The 24,014-nt window shown below is 41.2% G+C and overlaps 1 long non-coding RNA gene across 17 annotated transcripts in view; it reads left to right on the top strand.

The window, feature by feature from the left end:
• LOC144828501 (uncharacterized) overlaps positions 1–24,014 on the top strand; it is a 2,902,672-nt gene that overhangs the window by 940,522 nt on the left and 1,938,136 nt on the right. For 12 of the 17 annotated variants that reach the window (XR_013610467.1, XR_013610466.1, XR_013610460.1 and 9 more), the window contains 3 exons: positions 11,952–12,044; positions 13,203–13,268; positions 13,617–13,670. The exons of 2 other annotated variants lie outside the window; for them this stretch is intronic. This is a non-coding gene — a long non-coding RNA (uncharacterized LOC144828501). The remainder of the gene's footprint in view (positions 1–11,951; positions 12,045–13,202; positions 13,269–13,616; positions 13,671–24,014) is intronic. 3 more of the 17 variants (XR_013610462.1, XR_013610463.1, XR_013610469.1) reach the window with 1 other exon arrangement.

Raw genomic sequence — 24,014 nt, 5'->3', positions numbered from 1 at the left:
AGTAAGAGATTGTAGGAGTTCCTGTTTAAATTAGTATGTGTTTCTATAAGTGATTGTTTAAGAGAGTAAGTATGTGTAACTTTCTTTAGAAGTAAAGTGGTAGTGTGTGTATAGCTGTATATGCAAATAAATGGATGTTTAATAGTTTATTTGCATGTGTGAGTATGTGTCAGAGTATCTTTTAGATGACTGTCGGTGTGTAACAGGATGTATAGGTGTATCACTACATATAATGAGTGAGTATATGTATGAGTGACTATATAGAACTGTTGGTAAATAAGTGGATGTGTATATAGATGGTGGAATTATTAAATTGGTTGTTGTTACTGGTATGGGTATCTCCTTTTTTTGAAAATGTTAGTTTCTATTATTGAATATGTGCTTCAAGGGTTACATTACAGTGAAAGGAGGTCTGTCACTCTGTCACAAGGATGGTGTCATCAGTGATGTCATGAGTGATGTCACTGACCATGTCATGAGTGATGTAATATGTGACGTCATCAGCAGCGTATTGCACACACAAGTTATAGTGAGTCCAACTAACTATAACGTGGGAATTTCAATGGTTTTATGCAAGTAAAATTTCCAGCTAACTATAACTGGTGTGAAACCTATGGTTTTTTCAGTGAATTTAATAGGTTTTTTTTAATGCTAATTCCTAACTATAACTGGTGTGAAACCTATGGTTTTTTCAGTGAATATATATATATATATATATATATATATATGTTATAGTTAGGACCTAGTTTCCATAGGAAATCCACAACATTCTATTTGGAATAACTTTGGCGCTGGTGGACGAATCTTCGTGAATTTCTCCAAGAAAATGGCCTGCTCGATTCTGCTCCTTCCCTGAAAGTTTGGGGGTGATTCATCAAGTGGGGGCCGAGAAAAAAGGGGGTCCCAAAACATGTTTTCCCCATGCAATTTTCCATAGGGACCTTTAGCCAGGGCTACAGCCCGAACGGCTGAACGGAATTAGACGAAATTAGGCAGAGAGGTAGAGTTCTGTTCGCAGATTGTGCTTTTTGTTAAATGGTGTAAATCCGTTCAGTAGTTTCTGAGACAATTTCAAGTAAAATCATAGCGATATCTAGTTACGGAGTTCAGCACGCGTACTGAAATCTGTTCGATTACGAGCGCGAGCTGCATGCTGATTGGCTGTGAACTGTCTGTCAACACTCGAAACTAGGAAGTGTTTGCGGCCATCTTGTGCCTCGCTAGAACCGAGTCACAAGAAAACAGTAAAACAAAGTTCAGTAATAAGGGAAGGAGGTAGGGTAGAGACATTCTGACCCTTAAGGCTTGCTCAGGGGGTCGTACATGGATGTTTAGGCTCACTTTTTATTTTTTTTAAGGAAAAATCGCGGCGTACGCGTATGGAAATAAGTACAATTACGAGCAGGAGCTGCATGCTGATTGGCTGTTAATACTCCAAACCAGGAAGTATTGGCAGCCATGTTGTTTGTCGGGAGAGAAGAGTCACAAGAAAACAGTAAAACAAAGTTGAGAAATAAGGAAACGGGGCAGGGTAGAAACATTCTGAGCCTATAGTCTTGGTAAGGGGGTGGTATATGGATCTTTAGGCTCAATTTTTATTTAAAAAAAATAAAAAATGGCGGGGTACTCGTGCAGTACTTGTACGCAGTGGAAAAGGTGAAAAAAAAGTAGAAGTCAGTTTTATTCATTAGGTCCCGGGGGGGCAAATTATGGGGGCAATTTTTCTGCATAATAGGGGCTTGTAAGGTGCCCCGAGCACTGGGGAACGGCACTCCTCTGGTTTTATTTTGAAGTATGCGGGGGGGTTACGGCCCTACTCCCCGCAGTCTCGGTGAGCGGCACCCCTCGGGTCTTTTTTAAAAAAAAATATGTTTTGAGCTCTCTCTCTCTCTCCCCGTACACGTCACGGGGAACGCCACGTTTCTGGGGCAGTGATATGTAAAATGACCTTCCAGCTCCAGGTACCTGCATTGTCTGGAGTTTTTTATTAATGTTGGGAGGGTGGGCTTGATAATACGTCCTTGTTAATTGCCATAGAAGCCTATGTTCTGGTGTTAACATGGGCTTCTATGGGAAATAACAAGGCTGTATTATCATGGTCATTATCGCCGTTTTATCGGCAGTTTCTTGCCAATAAAACGGCGATAATTGTAACACCGGTCCATGATAATATTCACCTAAGTTCCCTGGTCAAAAAAAGAGCGATGAGCCATATTATCAACAAAAGGCGATACATTTTCGTCGCTTTTATCGGCAGGACACTGCAGACAAAGCGGCGATAATGGGCTTGATAATATGCCCTTGTGAATAACCATAGGAGCCCAGGTTAACACCGCAGTCTCGGTGAGCGGCACCCCTCGGGTCTTTTTTAAAAAAAAATATGTTTTGAGCTCTCTCTCTCTCTCCCCGTACACGTCACGGGGAACGCCACGTTTCTGGGGCAGTGATATGTAAAATGACCTTCCAGCTCCAGGTACCTGCATTGTCTGGAGTTTTTTATTAATGTTGGGAGGGTGGGCTTGATAATACGTCCTTGTTAATTGCCATAGAAGCCTATGTTCTGGTGTTAACATGGGCTTCTATGGGAAATAACAAGGCTGTATTATCATGGTCATTATCGCCGTTTTATCGGCAGTTTCTTGCCAATAAAACGGCGATAATTGTAACACCGGTCCATGATAATATTCACCTAAGTTCACTGGTCAAAAAAAGAGCGATGAGCCATATTATCAACAAAAGGCGATACATTTTCGTCGCTTTTATCGGCAGGACACTGCAGACAAAGCGGCGATAATGGGCTTGATAATATGCCCTTGTGAATAACCATAGGAGCCCAGGTTAACACCAGAACCTGGGCTGCTGTGGGAATTTACAAGGGCCTATTATCAAGCACATTATTGCCGTTTTATCGGCAGTTTCCTGTTGATAAAAGCGGCGATAATGTATCGCCTTTTGTTGATAATATGCTCCTTTATTTCTATGATAGTATGTAAAGCTTTCCTCTTTTTTTTGGGTGTAGCAGTTGTACTCTCTTCGCATGCTCAGCGTCGTTTCGAAGCCCACGTTTTCTTTTTCTTCAAGTTCAAAAAGCAAACCTTTCTTTATATCAGTTAGTAAATCTGTCGCTTTCTTTTCCCGGTTCGTGTGTGTCATCCGCTGCTGTACTTTTGTACAGTATTAATAGTCATATTTTTTATATATTTATTTGAAAGGTAGTGCCGAGGTGCCAAACGTTGATTAGGAACTCCGTCCACCGCCATTTTAGTAGTTTCTCAACGTTGTTTTTATTATATCTGTTACTTAGAACTCAGTAGTTTTCAATCCTAGTATTGAATATCTTACTATAGTATTTCAATATTATTTTTATTGTGGTCCGTCAAACCCCTCCCCCACAAAATAAAAGAAGTATGTAGTTTTTTTTATTAACATTTATTAAACAATAAATATAAACACAACTCAATTATAACTATATTAGAACTGGAAAAATAACTTAAACAATGTTATAAACAAATTGTGAAATGGATTCCAAAAGGTGTCCGATTGGTAATCTGCAAAAAAGGATATTAGAGTTTAGAATTATGTAGATGTGAGTAAATGAGCTGAAGCATTACGGGGCATATTATCAAGAACGGCGATAAAATTATCGCCGTTTCAGGTGCAGGAAACTGCAGCTAAAGCGGCGATAATGGGATTTTTAATATGCGGTTGTGAATTCCCATAGCAGTCCAAGTTCTGGTGTTACCCTGGACTACTATGGGAATTCACAAGGGCATATTATCAAGCCCATTATCGCCGCTTTAGCGGCAGTCTCCTGTCGCTGAAACGGCGATAATTTTATCGCCGTTCTTGATACTATGCCCCTACAAGTTTTGGTAACTCTACGGTTTTACGTGTGCAGGGTGACTCGTACATTCCAGTTCTGTTATAGTGCCGCGTTCAAGTGCTGTCTATATGGAAGTGACTACTGCATTACTGATTCCCGTTAGGGCGACTTATTTCTAATGCATTCCTATGAAGGCTTTGTAGATCTAGGCCTCTGTGCTTACCGTTGTATAAACCTTGCAGGTAAACATTTCAGGCAGTTGGTGTCACAACTTATTCCGAACAATTCTTCTACACGTCTACACGTCCAAGACAGCAGTGTCTAAGTTTAAGAGAGAAAGAGAAATGATGTCACAGAGAATGAGAGAGAGAGAAAACAACATTAAAACTGTGTCGCAGAGTCTGGAGTTGAGATCTTTTCTTGAAAAGTCAGATGTAGATTTACTAGCTCCTTGCATCACTTTACCCATGTTAAAAGTGACTCAAAAGTGGTGTAATAAAGTTGTTGATCTGTTTGTCAGACTGTTGTAATGTATCTGTTGTCACTGCTCGGAGGGAATTATAGATTTTACAGAGAAGCTGCTGTACACTACGCACTCTGGGCCATAATAACAAGCCTGGGCGACGAAATTATCGCCACTTTATCGGCAGGAAAGTGTCGCTAAAGTGGTGATAATGGGTTTGATAATATGCTCTATGGAATTCCAATCCAAGCTCAAGTTGGATGTCCTTCACATCTGACATGAGCTTCTATTGGAATTGAATAAAGCATATTATCAAACCCATTATGGCCACTTTAGCAGCAGTTCGCTGCTGATAAAGTGGCAATAATTTTGTCGCCAAAGCTTAATAATATGGCCCTCTCTCGTTTCACAATAAAGCTAACACTACAGTTTTACGAGTGCAGTGTACCTGGTACATTTTACTTGTTATAGTGCCGCGTTCAAGTGGTATCTATATGGAAGTGCCTACTGCGTTACTAACGCCCGTTATGCCGAATTATTTCTAATGCATTCCTATGAAGGATTTGTAGATCTAGGCCTCTGTGCTTACCGTTGTATAAACCTTGCGGCCGAACATATAAGGAAGTAGATTTCACAACTTCACTTCAACAATTCTTCTACACGTCCAAGCAGACAGCAGTGTCTTAGTTTAAGAGAGAAAGAGAAATGATGTCACAGAGAGTGAGAGAGAGAAAGAGAGAGAAAACAACAATAAAACTGTGTCGCAGAGTCTGGAGTTGAGATTTTTTCCTTGAAAAGTTAGACGTATACATACTAGCTCCTTGCATCACTTTACCCATGTTAAAAGTGACTCAAAAGTAGCGTAATAATGTTGTGGATCTGTTTGTCAGACTGTTGTAAGCTATCTGTTGTCACTGCTTGGAGGTAAATATAGATTTTACAGAGAAGCTGCTGTACAGTACACACTTTGGGCCATAATATCAAGCCTGGGCGTCAAAATTATCGCCACTTTATCGGCAGGAAAGTGTCGCTAAAGTGGCAATACTGGGTTTGATAATATGCTCTATGGAATTCCAATCGAAGCTCATGTCTGATGTCCTTCACATCTAACATGAGCTTCGATTGGAATTCCATAGAGCATATTATCAAACCCATTATCGCCACTTTAGCGGCACTTTCCTGCCGATAAAGTGGCGATAATTTTGTCGCCCAGGTTTGATAATATGGCCCTCTCTCGTTTCACAAATAAAGCTAACACTACAGTTTTACGAGTGCAGTGTACCTGGTATATTTAAGTTGTTATAGTGCCGCGTTTAAGTGGTGTCTATATGGAAGTGCCTACTGCGTTACTGACGCCTGTTATGGTGACTTATTTCTAATGCATTGCTATGAAGGCTTTGTAGATCTAGGCTGCTGTGCTTACCTTGTATAAAGAGTGCAGCCACCGGAGTTCACCATTCGACTTGAACTCTGCTTCTATACGTCAAAGTATATTCAATCAGTTGCAGAGAATTCCATTGCTGTTGCCCGATAGGCCGTGGTTGCTTCTGAAAGATGTTTGGTGAAGGAAACAAAAGGACATTTTGATTAGTCATCGCAAACTGAGTTGCGTAACTACTATCAAAAGTGAATTTTAATGTTGGTTCTTAATATTCCATAGTTAAGACTGTTGCAGCTCCAGCAAACAAAGGAAGATCAATAAGTTAATAGAGGCCTGGGACTGCCTCGTAATGCAGAATAAAAAATACTATCATATACGCACAATTAATAATAATAGAGGCCTAAGCACGTGGCGTAGTACAGAAATATGACACAGAAATGTATGCCCGCACAATTTTTAAGATTAGAGGTGTATAGGACCTCGTGACTTATACAGAAATATTTCAATTATGTTAGTACAATTTAAAACCATTGAGGGGTAGGAAAGCCATATGAAGGATAAAAAAATAGCATTATGCATATACAATTTACAGTGGAGGCTGATGTTGTGACGTCTTCTCTTACCTTTGCTTCTGTCGTCTTTTGTCGTGTCTTGAAAGGCTCTGGTTTTGCTGAGTCTGGGTGTTTTTGACAGTCTGTCTGTCACCGCAGCAGAGGCAGGCAAAAGAGAGCGTGCTCACGTCTGTGCCTGCATTATATGGGAACCACGGGGGCTGACCAAACCAAGCCCAGGGCCGTCATTGGTAGCGTTTTCGTGGTCTGCAAGAATGATGGCCCTGGGGGACATGCCATTGAGTAATGTATTGGTTTCCAGGCTAAATGAAAGCAAGCATGCTAGGTGGTGGCATGTGGGTAGTGTGGGCGGGCGGGCACCGCGGATGTGCAAGTATGAGTGTGTGCACTAACAATTAACAACAGAGAGAGATGGGGGCGGTGTTATAATGTGCGCAGAGGCAGGCCCAGAATCGGATCTGCAATGAGTCAGCAGTTCTAATCATTCTCCTTAGCGCGCCCTGAGCTCTGATTTGTCACTGAGAGGGTGATCGCACCATAGTTTGTACTGCTTACATACTCAGCGTGTACCCGCGCATACGGTAAGAATATGCTTTGACGTTACGCGTCACATTAAAGCTTCGGTGTGACGTCATGTACAGCGTTCTGTATGCGAAAGGGGGCAATGTTTCTACTTGATTTAAAACATGTATGTATTTAATGTACATACTAAGGGCAGACATTTGGGATAACTATGAATTTTTTTAATACTTGTAATAATCATATATTACTTTTAAAAAGAATTACACAAATTGCGGTAGAACATCATGCGTACTCGTATTGAAAGAGCTGCGCAAGCGCATCATAAGCGTACGCAAAGCCATGTGACTTTAAAAGTAGAGATTTGATTGGTTTATAAATTTTCCTATTGCGACTGTTGAGAGTTCCGTCCCATTATAATTATTCGACTTTGACTTTCTAAGAAGAAGCATTTGTTCTGAGAATCTTCTCAAATAGAAGGAAGATCACAATAATAAGAGCAATGGAGTCATCTTCTAGCAGTTCTTCAGAGGGAGATTTCATTCCTGAAGAACGTCCAAAGAAGAGGAAAGAAGCTCTAATTTGGAAGTATTTCACTTTTCCAGAAGGTAAAAAAAAGGTTAATGCTCCAAAAGTAACCTGTAAAATTTGACAAACAACTCTTTCAAGGGGTGATCCATCTAAAAAATACTCCTTAGGCACAGCAAATATGGTGCGACACGTGAAGAACTTGCACCCCAAGAACTTTGCTCGAGCTGCAAGACGGAGGTTGCACGCGAATCCACCTGCTACTGCACGAAGCACATCAACTGCGGCAGCAGCATTTTCAGCAAGCAGTCCACACCCACAAATTGATTCTGACTTTGCTAAAGTTTAAATTCGATGCCTTTATTGCGATAATCTTTTGTTTTATGGGGAACAGTCTATAGACCGGATGAAATGCAGGATGCAGGATCATTGCTGTCCTAGACATTAGTTGTTTTTTTTCATTCTTTTGTTCCACTTGGAATTTGTTGAGAAAACACAAAAAAAACTACAAAACTAAAAAAACAAAAAAAAACTGTTATTTTTAGAACTACCTTCACTGGTCAAGGAAAGAACTATATTTCTATGTTAGTGTGTAAAAGTTTGTCAGAATGAATGTGTAGTTCATAAATGAATGAATGAATATCTTACTAGTGTATGGAGAATGTGAAAGTGCAGAACTATAAGGAAGTGCTACAGCATAAATCTATAAGGTATTTATCTATAGTATACTGTAGTATGTCCGAAGCACTTGAATGTAACATATGTACATAAATATGTTACAAGTCTATGCTTTAATTTGTGCTGCTGGTGAAACTGCCTGGTGAATTTGTATGTGTTAGGGGCGGATTTACAATCCCCTTGTGCCTCTTTTACACAGCCATTGCATCACTTTTGTGACACAGCGGTGGTGCAAAACATGTGCCATGTTGTGTGTTACTAACAATGTGATGCATCTGGAGGGTGTATTACATTGTAAAGCGCTGCGCCAGAAGAGGCTTTCTTGTGCAGAAGGGGGTGCATCAATGCCTCCTAAAAGTGACTGAGTGAAATGTATAACATTTCATTCAGTCACTTTTGAGCTTATGCTGCGTCAAAACCTTGCACATGCTTGAAGGAGGTGTAAGGATTGATACAGCATTGTGAGCATAGGGTCCCAAGAGCATTGGTGGAGCTGTGTTATACTTGCAATCGACGTCAAGCAATTATTAATCCAAAAATTCCTTTGCAATATAGTTTTGTTATTATTTTATAATAAGAATATGAAATATAATCTAAAAAATAAAATAAATATAAATATTTATATTGAAAATATAAGAAATTAGTATAAAAAGAAAGACATAATAATTAATATATTTATAAATTATCTTTTACAAAACCTTTGAAATTCACTGAAAAAACCATAGGTTTCACACATGCTATAGTTAGGAATTAGCATTTAAAAAACCTTGCAAATTCATTGAAAAAACCATAGGTTTCCCACACGTTATAGTTAGGAATTAGCATTTAAAAAGCTTAGAAATTCATTGAAAAAACCATAGGTTTCACACGTTATAGTTAGCTAAACATTTCTCTCATACAAAACCTTTGAAATTCCTCCGTTATAGTTAGCTCAGCTAACTATAACTTGCGCGCCCGCAATGCACTGCTGATGACGTCACATATTACATCACTCTTGATATGGTCAGTGACATCACTCATGACATCACTGATGACATCTCAAATGACCTCCCTGATGACATCATCCTTATGGCAGACCTCCTCTCACTGTAATGTAACCTTTGATACACACGATCAAAAATAGAAACAAAAATTTTCACAAAAATGGAGATACCAATTCCAGTGAGAAAACATATTCAGTAATTCCAAAATCTACATACACATCCACTCATTCACCAACAATTCTATATAGTCACTCATATATGTACTCACTTATCATATGTACTCATACACCTATACATGCAAATAAACTATCAAATATCAATTTCCTTGCATATACAGCTATACACCCACCACTACACTAACATCTACAGATACACATACTTACTCTCTTAAACAATCACTTATAGAAACTCATACTTATTTATACACGAAGTCTTAGAATCTCTTGCTCTGACATATACTCACTTATATACATGAATACTCACATATACTAGTTTAAAACATATGAAGTTACTCAAAAAGATACTACTGAGACAGTCATTCACTCACTAACACACCCATACACACACTCATCCACCCATACAGTCCTGCACACATGCTGTCTTCAAAAGTGTGCGTGCATGAATTTCTGTGTCATATTTTTGAATTGTGCCCCGTGCTTTAGCCTGTATTGGTCCAATTTGTGCATTCATATTGGTATTATGTTTTTTACTGCGTCACGTGGCCCTCCCATCCGTTTTGCTTCACTTTTCTGCGGCACATGCTCTGTGCTTCATCATATTGGCTCCCTCCTACTCGCCCCGTGACTTTTAATGTTTATTGCTACGTCACGTGGCCTTCCCAGGCCTCTATTCTTATTGATCATATATCGTTTATCATGATTAACCCGATTACTGTGACCGTTCTTTCGACGCAGTGCAGGCGTTCTGAAGAGTGGGCGGGGCCGCGTCAGACGTTGAACGTTTGTAGCACCAGCCAGGTAGTGCTCCGAACGTTCAGCGGCCGATGGCAGCATCTATGGTTAAATAAATTGTGCGTGCATGAATTTCTGTGCCATATTTTTGAATTGTGCCCTGTGCTTTAGCCTGTATTGGTGCAATTTGTGCAATCATATTGGTATTTTTTTTTTACTGCGTCACGTGGCCCTCCCAGCCATTTTGCTTTACTTTTCTGCAGCTCATGCTCTGTGCTTCATCGTATTTGCTCCCTCCTACTTGTCCCGTGACTTTTAATGTTTATTGCTACCTCACGTGGCCTTCCCAGGCCTCTATTCTTATTGATCATATATCGTTTATCATAATTAACCCATTTACTGCGACCATTCTTTCAGCGCAGTGTGGGCGTTCTGAAGAGTGGGCGGGGCCACGTCGGACGTTGAACGTTTGCAGCACCAGTCAGGTAGTGCTCCGAACATTCAGCGGCCGACGGCAGCATCAATGGTTAAATAAATTGTGCGTGCATGAATTTCTGTGTCATATTTTTGAATTGTGCCCTGTGCTTTAGCCTCTATTGATCCAATTTGTGCATTCATATTATTATTATTTTTTTACTGCGTCACGTGGCCCTCCCAGCTGTTTTGCTTGACTTTTCTGCGGCACATGCTCTGTGCTTCATCGTATTTGTTCCCTCCTAATCATCCTGTAACTTTTTTTATATTTATTGCTACCTCACGTGGCCTTCCCAGGACTCTATTCTTATTTTTCATATATGGTTAATCATAATATTTCCTTCTGCGTGACAGGGCCGTCCAACGCCTTTTTTAAATAAATTGTGTTTGCACGAATTTCTGTGTCATGTTTGAACTGTGCCCCGTGTTTTAGCCTGTATTGGTCCAATTTGTGCATTCATATTAGTATTATGTTTTTTACTGCGTCACGTGGCCCTCCCAGCTCTATTTTGCTTTTTGTTTCTCCCATGATTTTTAATATTTATTACTGTCTGACATGGCCTTCTCAAACCTGCTTTCTTACATATTGTACTTTCATAAATATGTATGTTCCATTTTTGTGCTACACCGCGTGCTTTGTGTTTCAACAAACGTACTCTATCTTAATCATCATGTTCGCTTCCTTTTAATCCTCCCCAGACTTAAAATTATTGGATTTATAACTTTGACACTACGGTGTTGTACTAGCCCTTTATTTGCCTTAGGTTACCTAACCATTTTCCCCTCTATCGTACATCTTTTTATGACATGCTTTCATCAAAATACATGTTTTCGACAGTTCACCACTTCATGATCAGTCTTTAAGTGCAATTGCTCCCTTTTTTGAAACTGTAATGGTAATTGTTTCTCTATGATTAAAATATTAATCTTGATAGTTACGTATACCAAGGCTGCTCATGTAAATGTTACTACTGGGCCTACAGCAGTGATTGTGCCACCCACACAAGAAACTCGCCTATCACTGCACGGCCTGAGTGCCCTTTGCTAAACTGTTATGTTTTGAAACTGCATCCATTTCACAGGCCTTACCTCTGTATTTGTGTACACTGTACTCTATATCCCTCGCTTAAACTTTCTGCACACAACATATTTTTCAAACTACATTCATATAAAAAAGTTATTTTGCATTAACTTTTTGTAAAATGTAAAAATGTAAATTGATACTTGTATAGCGCACTTCTCACCCACAAGGGTCTCTAGCGCTTGTACTAATATCGCTGTGGAACCCATCCTGGCTTTCCCTGTGAGGTGTCCACTCCTGGGCACCCCAAAGGTGGAGGCCAGGCATCCTTAGTGTTGTGGGGGCCGTTGTGGAGATTAAGTAAGCTATTGCCCAGAGTTGCAGAGTGGGACTCCATGATTGGAATAGGCACCGAGGCGAGAATTATCAGGTCCGTGGAATTTTTGAGCCCTAGACCCGCTGAGGCGGGGAATTGAACCCTGGTCCCGGGCTGCCGCTCTAACCATTGAGCCACACTTCTGTTAAAGAAACGTTTGTGTTAGGTTGTTAAACTAATTTCTTCTTTAACAAATGTTACTTTTTAAAAATTAATTTGCAGGAAGCATAACCAGTGATAATTCACCAGCAACTGATCAATCTTCACAACGTGAACCATCTTCACAACGTGATTAATCTTCACAACCTGTACCAGGTACACCATGTTCTGCTACTTGTAAATTGTGTATACTATAGCTAATAGCGTATGATGTACATATTGGCTCCTCTTTAGAAGCTCGTGTGCTTTCACATATTTTAATAAATGCCTTCATCTCAAACATATGTCTCTCAACACCAAATATATGTATATATTCATTCCTATTACAGTTACTTATCTTAAGTAATAATTTCTCAAAAATGTATGTACTGAAATTCTCTACTCTAAAACCTATGATTGGTTTAATAGTCAGGTTCGACTGTTGCTCAACATATATATTTGTTATTATGTTCTCAGTTTGTAGAATGCTACCCAACTTAGCAGCCAGTGGCCCAGATTTTTACTAATGTAATATTTCTGAAGAAGTATGGACTGAAAATCGCAATGAACCTAATAGAGTCATCACGTTTGACTTTAAACAATAATATGACACAAGTTGTGGGTTTGCTGTATGGTCTCCACATCTTGGGACATTCTAAGTCTATATATCCAGTATATAATCCTATTGGTTGGAGGTGCTCAAAAGATGGTGTTTACGTACCCAGCCATCAGGGTAACGATAATATTCAAGAACAAAGAAGGCCCAGAACGCAAAATTATTACAGCTACACCAGAGCACACTCTATCATTATATCTGTAATCCTAAACACAACCCAGGTCAGTCCAGAGAACAGACATCACTGTGGGGCAGTCTCACACCAGAAGTATACTGGTGGGAGACTGCCCCACAGTGATCTCTGTTCTGTGGACTGACCTGGGTTGTGTTTAGGATTACAGATATAATAATAGTGTCCTCTGATGTAGCTGTAATAAATACGTTTTGACTTTAACATTTCAATGATAACAAAGGTCTCACACTCTAGTGTTGTCCTGAACATTGGATTCTTCTTTATTTTGTTTTTTCATACAAGATCTTTTATAGATGAAGACATATCATTACTTTTTAACAAAGTATAGTAAGATATTGTCATTATAGTTGTGAATTTTCAATATTGTTTGTAGTAAAGCCATTTGAATATGTTTGCAACAGTTGTAACTGTCTCTAATCCTGGATCTCAAAACACCTAGACTCATGTATAATATATTACAAACTAAGTTTTTAATTGTTAGCATTCCTGTTACGATGTCCTAATGTACATCTTTTTTTACATTTAGAGTCTGTTGAAAATAATTGTTGTCTGCAACCAAGGTACTTCAACAACATACGTGCAAAAGTTAATGGTAAGTACCCTCAAATGAGTGTAAATACACAATATCTTAATTAAGTGTCATAAGTCCTTGGAGTCTTTAGAACACATTAACTCTCCAGTTCACATTTGTCTAATACAGGGAGTATGTAACTCTCACTCAAATAACGGAGGCATTTGCAAGGGTCTTTTTAGAGTTACGTCCACCATGTGGGAAAGCTGCCTATGCACCCTTCCAACTTATGAAGTCATTACCACGTTTCCACTAAGTGATGAGAGATAAATATGTTTACCATGTAAATACATATAAAGTTTTCATTTCAAACAGCTATTGACCTTTAAACAATGCAATGTTAATAACAAGTCACTATTTTCCCAACAGGTCCAATGTTTCGAATGCAGCAGATGACTCCACCTTAACTTTCTAAAACCAAATGTAAATGTTACTTATCTTTTACTGCTTAGATATGTAAAAAATATCTTTTTAAGTAACATATGATCGCATACAACATATCTAAGTAGACATTTGCACACTCCTACAATCGAGTGTTGTGTCTGAATTATTTTAAAAACTATTGTTGAGACAAACTTCTTTCAGCTGTCACGATTTGCACAATCCTTTTAGAGTTGGACCAGACTTCCTCTAACATTCCTACTTAATTTTCTTTTTGAAATTCAGCAATTATTTTGTTTAGGTGTTGAAATATAAATTTAAATATGCCTCCTCTTTAAAGGTGAAGAAGCAATACCGCTCCTCTACACATGATTGTTCAATGGTACTCTAAAAAGTAGTGGTAATTCCACAATCACTATGGTAGATATCTGACAATAGAATCTATGATATAGTTACACCACTATTCCATAGTCATAATCAAAAAGGTGTGTTTACACTCAACAAAAAGAACAATCGTGCACTTTTTATACTGGACAGTATTGCTTCTAAAAACCCTTTCACTGCTATCTTCCATACCTTCAAAAAAGATTTCATGGATTTACATGCATAGTCTTTCAGGTCTGTATATCTCTAAAGTAAAACAAACGTACTTGTTGTTCTTTTCTCACTGACATATATAAACTCATCAGTCACTCCTATGGCAAGCTTTTGCAATCCTGAATACTGAGTGCTACATTTTGTGTGAGAGGATGCCCATGCATAACCATGCTAAGATTTCTTTAGCTGCATGGACACATGTAGTGTAACCTGTCAAACACTTAAAAATGCTACCCTCCCACTAGTCCTAAAGGCGGATGTAGAATTCAACCGTTCTACATGAAATAGAATTGGATGTCACTAAGAACAAAGTATTTCTGTATTATGTAAGCCCTAATGTGTCCCTTAAATATTCCAGCGAAGTCCAGACACATACTAACTGAAACACACCAACCATTAGTAACCTGTAAAATTTGCCAAAGAACTCTTTCAAGGTGTGATCAATCCAAAAAATACTCCTTTGGCACAGCAAATATAGTGCAACATGTAAACAACTTGCAGCCCAACAACTTTGCTTGAGCTGCAACAAAGAGATTGCACGACAATACACCTGCTGCTGCACCAAGCACATCAACTGCTGCAACAGCATCTTCAGCAAACAGTCCATACTCACATATTGATCTTGAATTTGGTCAACTTAAATTTCTATGCATTTAATGCGATGAACCTTTGTGTTATGGGAAATAGTCTATCAACCTCATCAAAAATAAGAAACAGGAGCATCGCTGTCCTCAACATCAGTCATTAGACATTTATCAAGCTTTTTTGTTGTAAGAACTACCCCGTCGGAAAGGAGTGGGAAAGGTGCACACTTGCTGCCTTTCTTGGCTGGAGTTATCAATTATTCTAAAATTAATTCAAATTCAAAATGCAGACCCTTTATTCAGCCTTCATGGTAACTTCTAACCGTGAATGACAGTGAGTAATTTGCACACTTGCGTCCTTTCTTGCATCCTTTCTACCGCACAGTGTGTGTACTTTGTGCACTTGCATTGTTTGCTTAGATGTGATACCCATTTCTCAGGCTCCGACTGCGGAATCCTGTGGAAAAGTAAATTTTGTCATGTTCTATGTCCCTACGTGTCATCCATCATATGTTATGTGTGCATGATTAAATATGCATATGTACTCCCCATGTCTGATTAATGACGCAATTACAGTTGTGTCCCCCTCTAGTATGCCAGTTTCCAGTCCCCGTGAATACTACGAATATCAGGCCTATGTAAAGCTACGTTGCCACGTTTCTCAGTGTGCACGTTATTCTATTATAAAGTCCTCCTTTTCTAGGCCTCAAAAGGGCCCGGACACCAGATTCAGCTCCTGTCTCCTGAAGCCTCGCTGAGGAGCGATACAGCCCCCACCTGTATCCTCGACCCTTCACTTACTTCCTGCCTCGCAGTGCCCGGTGCAGCCTGGCTCAGTCTATGAGTCTGCCAAGAATATGTTATGATTCCAGTTATCAGTTCAGTCCTCCTTCTCTGCATTCCTAAGCTACTGAACTGCATCAATAGTTTCCGTCATTGTCTAGCCTTCACGTCTCCACGTTAGAGAAAATACTGCATTTAATGGTCATTTCATATTCTTCATATTCTTCATCACGCACTACATGTAGAATAATGCATGCTCCAGTCTTAGAATCAAGTTAGCCTTTCCCCTCCTGACTTATAGTTTATATCAACATGTTCTCTAAACATCAGATACTAGATACTGTTTAGGTACATGTCGCCCTGACTCTCCAGACTTCAGTCTCTGCTCCTAGCACAGAGTTCATAGCCCCCAGCTTCTCCTAGTAATACGTCATTGCCAGTTTGCGCGCACCATCAGGTTAGAGGTCCCGGCTCCTTAGGTAGCCCCCTCCATGGTTTCCGCCCCATTCATGACATATTCTGTTACGTTTGCATCACATGTCTATGTATACGCCCAGTTACACCTACTTTTACCCTTATCTTTCGCGACTGCTACGCGTCACACCTTCTGCTCCACCCACTGCTACGCCTACTGCAATGTAATGCTATGTGTTTGCGTTATGTATATATGCTCATGTATTGTTATTAAAAGTCAGCGCGCTCATCCCAGATCCAGCCCCAGCAGCTGCTGGGCCCTGCCATCCTATTCCTATGCAGGTTGTCCTGTTCCTGTCCTTATGCTGTATTAAACCTGCAAAACTCCCACTACCTCGAATCTTGACTCTTATTTATTGAGCTATCTGTTATGATATATGTCTAGTCAAAAATAGGGTATTATTTATTTATTTACCACATAATGGCGCCCGAATAGGGACTTGCCCTTTCCCCACGCGTCGGTGAAGCCACGCCGACCCCCTGACCCTCTGCAGTCGTGACGGAACTCTTCTGCGCAGTGGCAGATATTTCTGCTCAAGTATCCCTCAGGCCCACGGAGAAGACGGAGGAGGCGGTCCAGCATCCAAACGAGACGGTGGAGGAACGCGGCGAGTCCCGACCAGAGCCCAAGCCAAGAGTACAAGGTCCGAGGTATCCGGAGGTCCACCCGTAACTGAAGTCCGAAGTTCGTCGTCATCGTCGTAGCAGTGCAGTCCAGTCCGAGGCCTTCCGTTCTTGCTGCCCGGTGAGTACCGTTACTGGGGTGGTATCTAGACAGGGTCAATTTAAATTGACTCTGGTCTGTGGGTTGGTGGTACACAGTCCCACAAACGAAGTGTCCACTTCGGTGGATGCGGGTCCTGACGTGTCTCTTTAAGAGACCGGTAAGTTTCGTACTGTTTCAGCAGTGCATCTAGTTTCTGTTCTAGTCAGTTCTGTTCTCGAGAAAATTTATGTGTTCTGTTCTCAGTATTTCCAGGTAGTATTCTGTTCGAACTGATTATTTTAAATGTTTTTCATGTATTTTAATGTCGTGGTATGAATGGGGAATAAGTATCGTGTTCATTGTGTATTGTATTGTGTCTAGATTACAGTTCAGTCATGCCCATATTTTCCAAGTTACGTCAGTTAAAAACTAGAAAGGGTCTGCTGGAAGCAGCAGTTCCCGTCCCGCCCAGGGACAGTCCAGGTCACTTTATGTATCAGAAACATGGCATAAGTGCCATATTGTATCTAGATTTATGGGTAGAGTATACCAAACAGTTAGAAGAAAAGTATAGATGGCCCGTATCGGGTACATGGGATGCCGAATGCATCATGCGAGTAGAAGAAGCATTATGGAAAAAGAAAGCCAGACAATCACAGAAAGATGCCATCGAGCTATGGCGCAAAGAAGCTCATAAAAGAACCGAAAAGGAAATCAGAAAGTCAGAACTAAGTAGAGAATCCCAAGAACGAGCCCAAGAAAGAGAATTAATCGAGATAGGTGAACAAGTCAAAGCCGAACAATCAGACAGACAGAGGAATGCCCTCATTAAGGGTATGTATCCTCTTCTTGCCGAGGGCTTGCCAAAAGCGACCCCGGAGGCATCCAGAAATTTCCCGCCACCGTTAGTTCCGACCAAGCTACGTCACAAACCGACCGCAGCTGATATTTTTATTTCGTCCTATTTGGACGACACAGTCCCTGAATATGTAAATCCTGTCCGCGCTCCGCCAGTCCCTGTAAATCAGGTAATTCCTACTCCCCCAGACACCGGGGTGCCCTTAACAGCCCCCCCGGGTCAGCCCGCCATACAAGTCCAGCCCACGTTACAATTACCCACCCTGCCAGGACGAAAAGCATCAGTTGATGATTCTAGTTTAGGGGCTGCAGGAGGAGGTCTTCCTCAAACCCCGCCGCCATACAAGCGTTTATCAGCACTCGAATTACATGCTCAAGCATCACAGCGTACTCCTAAAAGTAATAAGTCTGTTGCAGAGATCAGGCAAACCCTTGGCGAATGTGTCTATGACCCAGTTCCAGGCGAGTTTAATATGGTTTTATATTCCGTACGCGTAAGGAGAGTGACCGAGTATCTAGTCACCCTACCGAATATGAAAGAAGATCTAGACAGGATATATCGTTTCATCCGTACAGGGGATGACCCACAAAGTATTAGTGATGCCATGTCTCAAAGGAAAGCCGAGATTCAGCGCATGATATTAAAGTTCTTAATTAACTGTCTAATAAGAGAACAGGATCATCCGTCTAAAGACCCGGAAGAAATGAAAACTCTGACAAAGTGGAGTGATAATATAGCCGAAGGAAAGCACAATACCATTGGTGCCATGGAAAGTATGTACAAGAAAATCCGTAGAGAGATAATAAAGATACACGAACAGCGCAAAGCAGCACAAGTAAGCGAGAAAGAAAGTACCTCTGATCCTGAAGAAGAAGACGATGAGAATACCGCCAGAATAGCGTATGTAGGAAAACCTAGATTTCCAGATCGCCATTTACGTCTAGAACACAAGCCAATTTCCCATCATTCAGCACCATAACAAGGTTCCCTAGAACAAGTATTCCAAGCTACCGATCACATTCTGAAATCACGAATCGGTTATAGTGAGTTAAGTACTATGCACGAACAAGAAATAGTTCGGTCAGCAGTCCGATGGATTACTGATTCTACCACTTTTCCAGACGAAATAGTGGCACAAATGTTTCTGAAAATGCCCCCAGCCGAGCAGCGACTGGTGGGTATGTATATGATTCAGCACCTCATTACTCTGTATGAGGGTCAACATTCTGATCCAGGCCCGTTACATGATATCCTGAACGAGTTACTCCAGTACAGATGGAGAGGTCTAGGTACCGATTTAATTAGTGTCATTCTAGAACAACGCCATAAATATAGAATGTTCTTGAACCCGCATTTCGTTCATGTCTCACCCCCAGAAAGTAAATCATTCTACATAGACAGACAGAACCCGTTACGAGAAGTCCACCCAGTCAGAGGAGCGGGTGGCGAAATGCAGCGAGTGTTTGTATACACTCCGATCACAAAGATGGAACTTCTAGAGATGAAGAAATTAATTCCCTGTCATGACAAAGATCCAGCAGGGTACCATAGAGAATTAAAAGACATGCTCCGTATGGGAGAATACACATACCCGGATATAATTAAAATGTTAAAGGTTCTGTTGCCCGCAGGGGTGTATGAAAAGCTCAAAGAGAAAGAATGGGAGGTGGGAGAGAAAAAGATAGATTGGGCAGTCCTAGAAGCAGAAGATAAGATACGTGTACCAGGTACTGGTCTAGGAGAGAAATGTAAAGAATTACCAGAATTATTGATTCAAGTTTTACCCAGATTATTAACAACGAAAAAGGAAGACTGGGATGCAATCTCAGCCTGTAAACAGAAACAAGATGAAGATATTAGTGATTTTTATTCTAGGTTTGAAAAGTGCTTTAGTATCAACAGTGGTCTCAAGACAAGTAGTGAGTCGTACCCTCACCTTTTCGTTACTAAATTAGTCGAGAATTCAAGTCCACCAATTAAAAACCGAGTTCTGAAAGTCGAAAGTACCTGGCAAGCTAATACTCCGTCCCAGATGCTCCAGATGCTCCAGTATCACCAGAATAGAATCAGAGAAGAACAAGAACACGAAAGAAAACGTATGAAAGACACGAAAATGAAAGTGCTAGTTGCACAATCTGTTCCTCACGACAGTCAGAAGAGGGGTCCGAATCAAGCCAGTCATCCTGCAGCACCCGTTAAAGGGAACTGCAATTATTGTAAACAGCCAGGTCATTTCATAAACGAGTGTACAGTTCTGAAACATAACATAGCTACTGGTAAGACTAAAGAAAGACCACGTCCGCCTAGACAAGAACAAGTTTCACAGACTCCTCAGTCACAGAATGCACCACAGACAGTTACAGCACCGCAGCCTATTGCTGCAACACAGCATGTTACATCGCAGATGTACCAGTATGCACAGTCTGAGTATCCAGAGTATCAGCAGTATTCATGAAACAGCCTAGAGAGGGAGGTAGGCTTGCCTCTCATCGAGATACCTGTAGATCAAGAGGGTCCCTATGTTCACAGTCAAGTATTAGGGAAAGACAGAAAGTTTTTGATTGATACAGGGGCAAGTAGGACCACAATTAGTCACGCCGAAGTTCCAGGGGCTCCGCTCTCAGGCTCTAGAAATGTTTCCCTTGGATTTTCAGGAAAGCCTATCGTAAATGAGATTTCAAAGCCAGTTACTCTAGAAGTAGGTCCATTGTCCCGCACTACTGATCTGTTACTTACTAAGTCATGTCCAGAAAACCTATTAGGCATTAAAACACTGAAAGAGTTAGGTGCAGTTATATGCTGTTCCCCAGAGGGAATACGATTGTTCCTACGTGACTTTAAGGGTCACTATGTATTACGAGATTTTGATTCAAGACTGTCTAATGTTCCACAGCATTTATGGGCGCAAGGTCCAACTGATGTAGGTTACATGCAAATCACACCCCATCGTGTGACTCTCAAACCAGGTGTAGTGTTACCACGAATCAGGCAGTATAGATTGCCACCTGAGGCTGTAGCAGCCTTATCCAAAATTATAGACGAGCTCATGGCTCAAGGAGTAGTTGTAGAAACTGACTCCAATGTATGTAACTCTCCGATCATTCCAGTCATGAAACGTACTGATCCAAATGCACCCCCAGTATATCGATTAGTGATTGATTTACGAGAACTTAACAAATGTATTATTCCTCAGTACCCAGTTGTCCCAGATATCTCTTCCCTATTGACAGCCATTGATTCCGAAGCCATGTTCTTTACAGTAATCGATCTTAAGAATGCATTTTTTAGTGTTCCCATCCATCCAGACAGCCAGTTTCTTTTCGGATTCTGTTTAAATGGAAGGAGCTATATGTTTACACGAGCTCCTCAAGGTTTCACAGAAAGCCCCAGTATTTACAGTCAAGCACTTAAGAGACAACTAGACAATATTCACATGCCAACTGACACTGCCCTGCTCCAGTATGTCGATGATCTATTGATCACAGCCCGTTCTGAACGTGACTGCGAGCGAGCGTCACTGACGGTTCTGTATTTCCTAGCCGAGATGGGGCACAAGGTGTCCCCTTCGAAGCTTCAATTCTGTGTCCAGCAAGTGGTATACTTAGGACACTTGCTGTCCAAGAGGGGTAGGCAGTTGACACCAGACCGTATCCAGTTAATAGCGAGTCTTCCTCAGCCCAGGACCCAGAAGGAGGTACGTGCCTTTATTGGCCTTACTTCTTATTGTAGACAATGGATTCCTCAGTATGCATTTCTAGTAAAGCCACTGATACAGTTAACGACACAGGAGGCAGCCGTATCGACTGTCCTCCCTTGGACATCTGAACATACACTTAGTTTCAACGAGTTAAAGAAAGCTTTATGTCAAGCTCCAGTTCTAGCTACACCGAACTACAGTAAGCCTTTTACACTTTTCGTCACTGAACGCGAAGGTACAGCATTATCTGTTCTCACACAAGATCAAGCAGGACAATACAAGCTGTGTGCTTATTTTTCTAGCACATTAGATCCAGTCGCCCAGGCTTTGCCCGCGTGCCTCAAGTCAGTTGCAGCCACAGCACTAGCTATCAGACAAAGTGATTCCATAGTTTTAGGACACTCCCTGACAGTACAAGTTCCACACTCCGTGGAAGTTCTTTTAAATAGAACACAAACACAGCACTTGACAATTGCACGTTTAACGGGTTATGAATTGACACTGTTTCAGCCACACATAGAAATCAGACGCTGCAACGTCCTGAACCCTGCTACACTGTTGCCATCAGCTAGTTCAAATTCTGCCGCACACAATTGTGTGGAAGTAGTCAACATTACGACAAAGCCAAGACAAGACCTGACAGACATTCCGTTACTAGATCCCGACCTGACACTTTATGTGGATGGGTCATGTATGAGAACTAGTACAGGAGATCTAGTAGCCGCGTATGCAGTGACTACTGACACTGAAGTTATTAAGACACACCGTATTGACACTCTGTCCGCTCAAGCAGCAGAGCTAGTTGCTCTGACACAAGCCTGTATACACGCCAAGAACCTGAAAGTTAATGTTTACACGGATTCACGTTATGCATTTGGAGTCGTACACGACTTTGGAGTGCTCTGGCAGGAGAGAGGTTTCATGACTTCTCATGGAACCAAAATTCAGCATGGTTTCCTTATCCAAGCTCTGTTAGATGCAATACATTTACCGACATCCATTGCTATTATGAAATGCAAAGCACATACGAAAGTTACTGACATTATTTCCCAAGGTAATGATCTAGCAGATCGCACAGCCAAGCTTACAGCACAGACTCCAGACATTCAAGTTAATCCGACACAGACACAAACTCCAGATCCAACTACATGTATGACAGTTAAGGACCCCACCCAGGATGTCATAGATATCCAGTTACATGCTACTCCCGATGAAATCAAGAAATGGTCTGAACAAGGAGGGGTCCAGACAGATCAAGGATGGGTGACGAAGGGTAGAGCCACATGGTTTCTCCCCGACTCTATGGTTCAAGTAATCATTAATACCGCACATAGTCCAGCACATTTAGGAGAAAAAGCAATGTTAGACAGTATCCAGAACATTTGGTTCAACAAGCATTTACGAGCTGCAGCTAAACAGAAAGTCCGTACCTGTATGATATGTTGTCAGTTTAATCCAGGTAAAAGTGTCCCGGTGGAACAAGGGGGATTCCAGCCTCCTGACCACCCTTTTGAGGTCCTCCAGATGGATTATATTCAGATGGAGCGATGTCGAGGTTTCAAGTATGTTCTTGTAGTTGTATGCGCTTTGTCCAGGTGGACAGAAGCATATCCAGTCCCAGATTACACAGCCGCGACCACTGCCAAGCAGTTGGTTCGTGAATTCTTCCCTCGATATGGACTCCCTAGAGTCGTATATTCTGATAACGGTCAGCCATTCTCATCTGAACTCATGAAGCACGTTTCCCTGTTGTTAGGGTACCAGTGGAAGTTTCATTGTGTACGCCATCCTGAAGCAGCTGGTCTGGTCGAGAGACATAATCAGACTCTGAAAATCCGAATTGCCAAAATATGTAAAGAGAAAGGTGTGGACTGGCTAGTAGCTCTGCCAGTTGCTTTGTTTTATATGCGCATGGTCGCACATTCCAGATCAGGTCTGTCCCCGTATGAGGTCGTTTTCGGCCGCCCCCCTAACATGTGGGGTACTCCTAGACCCCGAAGTATTACTGATGTTTCATGTAATATGCTGACAGATTACCTAGCTTCCTTGATGTCTGCCCTCAACTCATGTCGTTCACAGGTTGCCGCCGCATTTCCAGACAATACCGAGGTGGCCCCGCATGAAATCGTTCCAGGTTCAATGGTCCTCGTACGTAACTTCGACAGATCAAGTCCGCTGGAGCCACGTTGGAAGGAGCCCCGTCAGGTCCTCCTCACCACCCGTACCGCCGTGAAATTGGAAGGACGCCGCGGCTGGGTACACCTTTCGCACGTCAAGAAATTCTACGGATTAAAGCCGGTCTCCAAGAACATTTCCCAGGATTTAAAAACTTGTCAAAATATTGTTCCTAAGGACTGTCCCGCAAATGACATTGACACAACCCCTCCCCTGTTAGAGAAAACTCCGCAGCAGGAGTATAAACAGAAATTACGGTCTAGTAAATTAAGTCAGCCAGTTTGATTGTATAAGTCCTCCCCTAGGTGAAACGGTTAGACTGTTTCTGACATGTATAAAATAGACCCCCATAGTGAGAGAGTTAGTCAAAACTCAATCCGATGTATCGTTTTTCTAAGTTTCATATTATTTCTCAGCCTTTTGACTTCCTGCACTAGTTACGCATTTTTTCTGTGTTTTCCAGTTCCTCATGTAAATAAGCATTCTAATGTTACAGTAGAGCACACGTTTA

This window comes from Lissotriton helveticus, chromosome 4_1 (genome assembly GCF_964261635.1).
Source record: "Lissotriton helveticus chromosome 4_1, aLisHel1.1, whole genome shotgun sequence".
NCBI lineage: Eukaryota > Metazoa > Chordata > Amphibia > Caudata > Salamandridae > Lissotriton > Lissotriton helveticus.
The sequence above is the reverse complement of the archived record's forward strand: the minus strand, read 5'-3'. Positions and strand labels throughout refer to the sequence as shown.